The following is a 7,500-nucleotide window of genomic DNA, read 5'->3' on the forward strand; positions in this document are numbered from 1 at the left end:
TGTGTTTGAGGTGACGAAGTTTTAAAAAGGTTTGATTTGTTATATTGAGTTTGTATTGATTTGCATTAAGTTTTTTTTTGTATTAATATTTTTTATCTTTTTCTCATGAGTGCAAATACTGTTCCGGTGCGTTTTTCTTTTTCTTTTTCTTTTGTTCTATTCTGTTCGGGAATTTAGGTAGACAATTAATTACTCTCACTTTTGTTTGTTGCTTGATTGACTTTTAAATATCCAAAGAAAAAATACTCCTACACACACACACACACACACACACACACACACACACACACACACACACACACACACACACACACACACACACACACACACAGTAAGTATGAGTGATATGGAAGTTAACTCTCGCATTACTTAAGAGGACAGAATAACATACATAATTATTAACTCTTGCCTTGCTAAAGTGAAAAAGGTAAAAAAAAAAATGAAAGAAGACCTCAAACTCTTGCATCATTATACTGTATGGAGGTCAATTTTCTCATTATTTAGGGCAGAATATCATAAATAAAGGCTATTTCTTGCATTGCTGAAGTGGAGAGGGTGAGAATGAGAGAAGATATCAAATTCTTGCATCATTATACTGTGTGGAGGTCAACTCTTGCATTATTTATGACGTAATGCCATAAGTAAAAGTTAATCCTTGCACTGCTATAGTGGAGAGAGTAATAATGAGAGAAGACAGCCAACTCTTGCAATGCTGAGATGGACAGAAGTATAGGATGCAGCATACTTGTTCACTTGTTCATTGAGTTGGACAGAGAATAACCATGAAATATATAGTGACTTTATTTTATATTATCGAATTAGACAGAACCATTGCATTACAGAATTGGAGAGATTAATGAAAACACTGATTGACTCTTACATGAATGACTTAAGACAAAATAGGTATGATATTGCAAACTCTCTCTTGACTTCCATTTTCAAGACCACGGAAATGATAAGCTGGGTTTTCGAGAGTGTTTTCCCTGTTCATAATATATAAAAATCTTGTTAAATCACTAGAACCATGAAAACATTCTAGAAAAAAACGTGTAGCTTCAAATAGACTTTCTTGAGAATATTACAAGTAAATCGCAGGTGTTTCCGAATACAAACCCTGCTGTTGCATTACTAAGCTGGACAAAATGAGAATGATAAAACCCGCCCAACTGTTAATGGGAATGATAAAACCCGCCCAACTGTTAATCGGAATGATAAAATCGCCCAACTCTTAACCCCTTCAGTACAGGGACACATTTTCACCCTGAATTTTGGGTGTGATTAGACCATTTTATTGACATTAGGAAGGATGTATGGAGGTTAGAAGATTAATGGGCACAGTCTTCACTATTTTAATCCCCTACATGAGTTTCTGAAGCTGTATAAAATCACCAAATAATAAACAGAATGAATATGAAAACGCGTCATGGTAATGAAGGGGTTAATGGGAGTGAGAAAAACCGTCCAACTCTTGCATTACTGAGATGGAATGAACAGCCGCGCGAGAGAAATGGAAAGTCAATCACAGCGGGGTCGTGCAAGGTGGTGGCGGGGAATCGTGCAGTCAGCAAGTTCAGAAGCAGCAACCATGAACATAACGGTGGAGAGACGGAGTGAGAGGTGAGAGGCAAGACTGTGGTGTGGCGGCATGGCGTGTGACGGAATGAAGACAGTCGGTTACCAAAGTGACGGTGGAGGAGTAACATGACTCGTGCCTATGATCTTTGGTATCTTGTTATTATTATTATTATTATTATTATTATTATTATTATTATTATTATTATTATTTTCTAGTTTTAATTCATTGCTTTCCCTTAATGCGTTTGTGTTTATGATATTCTTTTTTTTTTTCTACGATATATATTGCTCGTAGTTTTAATGTTCATGATCTTTTTACTTCTACGATGTATGTTGGTCGTAGTTTTAATAAGTCGAGTGTGCTACTAAGAAAAAATAAGTAAGTTTTCCCTGTTTCCTTGTTAACGGATAAGGAAAGAAGGTAAAAGAACAAAAATATGTGGACAAGAGGCAGGTTTCAAGACATTTATCCCATTTTTTTTTGGCCACCTCTCTCGGACTTGCAAGGGGACTGGCAACTAAGTAGACATTTTCTTTATGTTGCCTTTCACTAGCTTTCCCATCTTCTATAAAAAAAAACACGCAGAGAAATAAACAACAAAGGAAAAAGGAAAAAAAATAGTATTAAAGACAAAAGGATCAAATGAGGATCTAAGTTAACCTTATTGACCAACCTAACCGAAGAAAATATTTGTTTATAATAAGAGATAGAAAAAAAAAAAAAAAAAAAGAAATGAAAAAAGTGTTGTAGCTTGAAAAAAAAAGATGATATAAAACAGGAAAGAAAAAACCAAATTCCGACAAAGAACTATAAACTGTAGTAGTGATAAACTTTAAAACTCGTACGAAAATAAATGACCTAGAAACAAAAACACCCAAAGGATTGAAAAAAAAAAAAAAAAACGTATTGGCACACTCATCAAATAATTAAATGAAGATAATATTCAAAGCAATAAAAAAGGAGAATAAAATTAATATCAACCAAGACAGAAAATATTAACCCTTTCAGTACTAGGACGCATTTTCCCTTGAGATTTGTATACGATTAGACCATTTTATTGACATTACGAAGGGTTTATAAAGGTCAGAAGATTAATGGCCACAGTCTTCACCATTTTAATCCCCTACATAAATTTCTGAAGCTGTACAAAATCACCAAATAGTAACTAGAATGAATATGGAAACACGTCATGGTACTGAAGGGGTTGAAATAAAAATACAAGTCAGAAAGTAGTCACGAATACTCACAATAACGATCTCGAGGCCAAACCTGAAAAAAAAGAAAGAAAAAAAATCAGTAAACGAGAAACCAATGATGATTTAGTAATAATGAAGATAATATTTGCTAATAATAAGAGATAAAAAAAAAGATTGAGAAGCTACTTTATATCACTACCACTTATTCATCTCTCTCTCTCTCTCTCTCTCTCTCTCTCTCTCTCTCTCTCTGGCTTCACGCTATGACAGACACGGCAGAGAGAGAGAGAGAGAGAGAGAGAGAGAGAGAGAGAGAGAGAGAGAGAGAATGATAAATGTCACTCCGCCACCAGATACAACTTACGTTTTCTTTTTTTACCGCTTCCAAGAAACTCAGAGGAGGGAACCCCGCCACCAGCAGGCAAAGAAAACGGTGTCCCAGACTGCATTAAATTTTTTGGGTGACTTTGACAAATTGCATAAAATTGATATAAATAAAACAGAGACGAAAATGTGAAGAGTGAACGAATAACTGAGTGAATAAGTAGATAAGTAAATAAATGAATCAATAAAGGAGTAAATAAAGGTGAAAGAAAGAAAGATTAGTGTTATTTTCTCTCTCTCTCTCTCTCTCTTTCAGGAAATGGAATAAGAAAAACATGAAAAACGAAAATGAATGGAAAAAAAAAACCATAATAAGCAAATGAAACGCAAGTAACGAAAAGAAAATAGAGGAAAAAAGTAACAAGGTCGAATGATCTTCCTTCAAGAACACTCAAACGATCTTTTTTCTCCCTTCTTGCCTCTTCTTCAATCTTTTTTTTTTTTTTTTACTTGCAACCTGTTTCCTTCCCCACACCTGTTGATTATTCCTCCTCCTCCTCCTCCTCCTCCTCCTCCTCCTCCTCCTCCTCCTCCTCCTCCTCCTCCTCCTCCTCCTCCTCCTCCTCCTCTATCTTTCATCTCATTCCATATCTTTTACTCCTCCCTCTTCCCCTTTCCTCCTCCTGTCTCTCCTTTTCCTCCTTTCTTTGTTTCTTCTCTTTATTAATCTTTCCTTGTTTACTTTCCTTTTTTTTTCTCTCTCCTTCCCCATACGACTGTTCTCCTTCTCCTTCTTCCTCGTTCTTTGTCTTTCTCTTCTCTCCTTTTTCCTCGTATTTTTATCTATTCTATTTTACTCTTTATTTTTTTACTACCTCCTCCTCTCATTACCACTTTTTCTCTTTTCTTTTTCTTTTTTTTTTCCTTCATTTCTTTTCCATCACTATTTCTTCCTTTTCTTTCTTCCATCAATTTCTATTACTTTTCTTGTCTTCCTTCCCTTCCTTCTCCCTCCTTCTTAGTCTACTTTTCATCTTCTATTACTCTTTAAATATCTTCCTCCTTCCCTCCCTTCTTATGTACCCTCTGTTTTGTTCTTCCCACTTCCATCATTTCTCTTTCTCTTTTTGTCTTTTTCTTTCTCCTTTCTCATCTCTTCACTCTCCTTTCCGCCTCTCCTTTCTCTTTCAGTGCCTGCCTCTCTTTTCTTCTCTATCTTTTCTTCTTTCTTCTCCCCATTTCCCTGATTCCTCTTTCTCTCTCCACCCTCTTTCCTCCCTTTTCCTCCTCTCTCTCTCTCTCCCTCCCTCCCTTTCCTCCTCCTCTCTCCCTCCCTCCCTTTCCCTCCTCTCTCTCTCCCTCCACCCTGTAGTAACTCACAGAGAACCGGAAATTGAGTCCAGTTTTTTATCTACTCGTTAGTGCTACTTGGTTGACTCTCTGTCTCTCTCTCTCTCTCTCTCTCTCTCTCTCTCTCTCTCTCTCTCTCTCTCTCTCTCTCTCTCTCTCTCTCTCAGTGTCAGTATTTCCTATTGTTACCGCCATTTATTGCGTATATCATTTCATACTTTTATATTTTACGATATCACGAAACGAAACGAAGGAAACGTAACGGTATATATTGTAACACTTTCCCTCACCACCACCACCACCACCACCACCACCACCACCACACCCTGACTTCCTACACCCTCCCTCCCTCTCTCCCTCATGACCCCCATCTCCTCTATCCCTGACCCAACTCCCCTTCTCCTCCCTCTTCCCCCCTGTTTGCGTCCCACCCCTCCTATCCTCCACCTCTTTCCTAACTCATTTACCTCAAAAATGTCACTCAATCCCCATCCACCCTCATCCACCACTCCCTTAATTAATCCACACCTCTCGTATCCCCTTACTCCCTTCCCCTTACCCCTCCCCTCATCCCCTGTCCACCCCTACCTTCCCCTAAATAGCTCTTATATAGACTCGTATAATCAAACACTTCTGTGCTTCAACTCCACTATTTCAAGAAGGTTTGTTTAAATTTACACGAGTTTTTAATGTGTTTTGACGGTTCTAGAGGCAGACAAGAATTCTACATCATTAACTGGAGAAACACTCTTGAAAATTCCGCTCATCATCTCTGTGGCCTTTGCAAATAGTCGTAGTGAGAGAGCAGAGCGTTTTAATAATGTGTGTTTGCAGTTCTAGAGGTAGATTGACAAGATCTCTACGTTATTTCCTGGAGAAACACTCTTGAAATCTCTGCCAATCTTCTCTGTGGCCTTGGGAAATAGTCGTGGTGAGAGAACAAAACGGTTTTTAAGTTTTTTTTTTTTCAATACGGTACTAGAGGCAGAATGATAAGATTTTTTCATTAATAACTTGAAAATTTCGCCAATCATCTCTGTGGCCACTGAAAATAGTCGTGGTGAGAGAGAAAACCGTTTTTGAATACAGACCTTATTCTCTTCCTAACCTGATAATTTGTTACTATTTCTTCTTAACTTTGCTATTACATCATTCTTTTGTCTATTTCCATTTCTTGATAGTAACTTTTTTCTTTCTTTTTTTAATTCTATCATCAGTTTTCTTTGAATTATCTTTGCATCGCTGGAATTTTCTCTTCTTCATCCCTTTTATCTCTCTTATCTAATACAATTCCAGTCTTTAACTTGTCTTTCTTCCTTTTTTTCTAATTTTCCTGAAGTATTTTTTGTCGAACGTTTCTCATTTCTTCTTTCTTTTGTAACTTCCATTTTTCTAACCTTTTTCATCCCCTCTTTTTCTTATTTTCATCACATATTTTTTGTCTAACGTTTCTCATTCCTTCTTTCTTTGTAACTTTTCTCATCCTCTCTTTTTTTTCTAATTTTGCCCATCCATTTCCATTTTTATTCTAACCATACTAATTCCTCCTTTTTTGTTCTAACTTTCCATACTTCATTTCTCTAATCTTCACCACTTCAATTTTCTTTTTCAAACTTCACCAACCAATTTTTCGAACATTCCTCATTCCCTTTTTATCCTAACCTTCCCTACTGATTATTATTCATCACCCACATCCTTCACTCCTCAACCCTTCTTGTTCCTAACCACACAATCTCTATTAACTTCACTTTACAACCTTTGCTGAAACCTCCACTCTAAATCTTAACACATCACCATACAAACTTCCTTCAAGAATCTCAACACTTCCATTCTTAACCCCTTCAGAACTGGGACGTATTTTTACCATGAGTTTGTGTATGATTAAACAGTTTTATTTACAGCAGGAAGAGTCTATGGAGGTGAGAAGATTAATTAATGGCCAGAGTCCTCATTATTTCAGTCCTCACATAGGTTTCTGAAGGTGAATAAAAACACCAAATAGTAAGCAGAATAAATATGAAAACATGTCATGGTACTAGAATAACCCCTTCACTTCTATTTCAAGAAAGGGTACGCTCCCAACCAATCAAAGTGCAACAGTGCCGCGGGTCTCTTCAACTCGTGTTTTCATCTTCACTGTTTTGGTCGTAAGTGACACTCGCAACTCCCGCCGATAACGAAATGAAGGAAAAAATAAACAACATCGTCTTCACTTCTGTGTCCTCCTCTCTCACTCTTCTATTTCTCCTCCTGTTTCTCCTCCTCCTGTTACTCTTCTTTCCTCTTCATTTCTTCCTTCCTCCTGTTTATCATCTTACTCCTCCTCCTTTCCGTTTTTTTCTTTTACCTCTTCCTCTTTCTCTCATTCTACCTCTTCTTCTCTTCATTCTTCTTCCTCCTACACATTTCCACGTATTTCTCTCTCTTCCCCTTCAATATCCGTTCACGCTTCCTAAAATTCCCCAAATCCCCAATTTAAGGAACGTTTAACCCCACACCCTATGTTTTCCTCCCCACGTCAGCTCATTCACCCCATAAACATCACCCATCCGTCCTCACCTCCCTCCCCACAACACAGCTCGCTTCCAACGCACACCTTTCTCCCCACCCACACCTTCTATGAGTCACCCTGCCACCCCTGACCTGCCTGCCGGGAGGAGGAGGAGGAGAAGGAGGAGGAGGAAAATTAGAACGCGAAGGAATGTGCTAGGAAGACAATTCAATATATATTAATAACACAGAGAGAGAGAGAGAGAGAGAGAGAGAGAGAGAGAGAGAGAGAGAGAGAGAGAGAGAGAGAGAGAGAGAGAGAGAGAGAGAGAGAGAGAGAGAGAGAGAGAGAGAGAGAGAGAGAGAGAGAGAGAGAGAGAGAGAGAGAGAGAGAGAGAAACGCTTCCCACCTTACTGTCCATCACTGACACACACAAAAAAAAAAAATAAATAAATAAAATAAATAACAAATGAAATAGAAAATAGATAAATAAAAACATGAATACCATTCCTTGCGATGGCCGGGAATCGAACCCGGGTCAACTGCTTGGAAGGCAGCTATGC

General features: G+C 37.8%; 1 protein-coding gene, 1 long non-coding RNA gene and 1 other non-coding gene across 3 annotated transcripts in view; 1 reads left to right on the forward strand and 2 right to left on the reverse strand.

Moving 5' to 3' along the window:
• Positions 1–7,500, reverse strand: part of LOC123498802 — a 132,735-nt gene that overhangs the window by 57,424 nt on the left and 67,811 nt on the right. The window contains exon 3 of the long non-coding RNA XR_006672796.1: positions 2,824–2,845. This is a non-coding gene — a long non-coding RNA (uncharacterized LOC123498802). The remainder of the gene's footprint in view (positions 1–2,823; positions 2,846–7,500) is intronic.
• Positions 1–7,500, forward strand: part of LOC123498796 (trithorax group protein osa-like) — a 100,782-nt gene that overhangs the window by 16,440 nt on the left and 76,842 nt on the right. The gene's annotated exons all lie outside the window — the stretch shown is intronic.
• The window catches only part of Trnag-ucc, a 72-nt gene continuing 21 nt past the window's right edge, over positions 7,450–7,500 (reverse strand). Inside the window, exon 1 of the tRNA in view lies at positions 7,450–7,500. This exon is cut by the window's right edge and continues 21 nt beyond it. This is a non-coding gene — a tRNA (tRNA-Gly).

This window comes from Portunus trituberculatus, chromosome 48, assembly GCF_017591435.1.
Source record: "Portunus trituberculatus isolate SZX2019 chromosome 48, ASM1759143v1, whole genome shotgun sequence".
NCBI lineage: Eukaryota > Metazoa > Arthropoda > Malacostraca > Decapoda > Portunidae > Portunus > Portunus trituberculatus.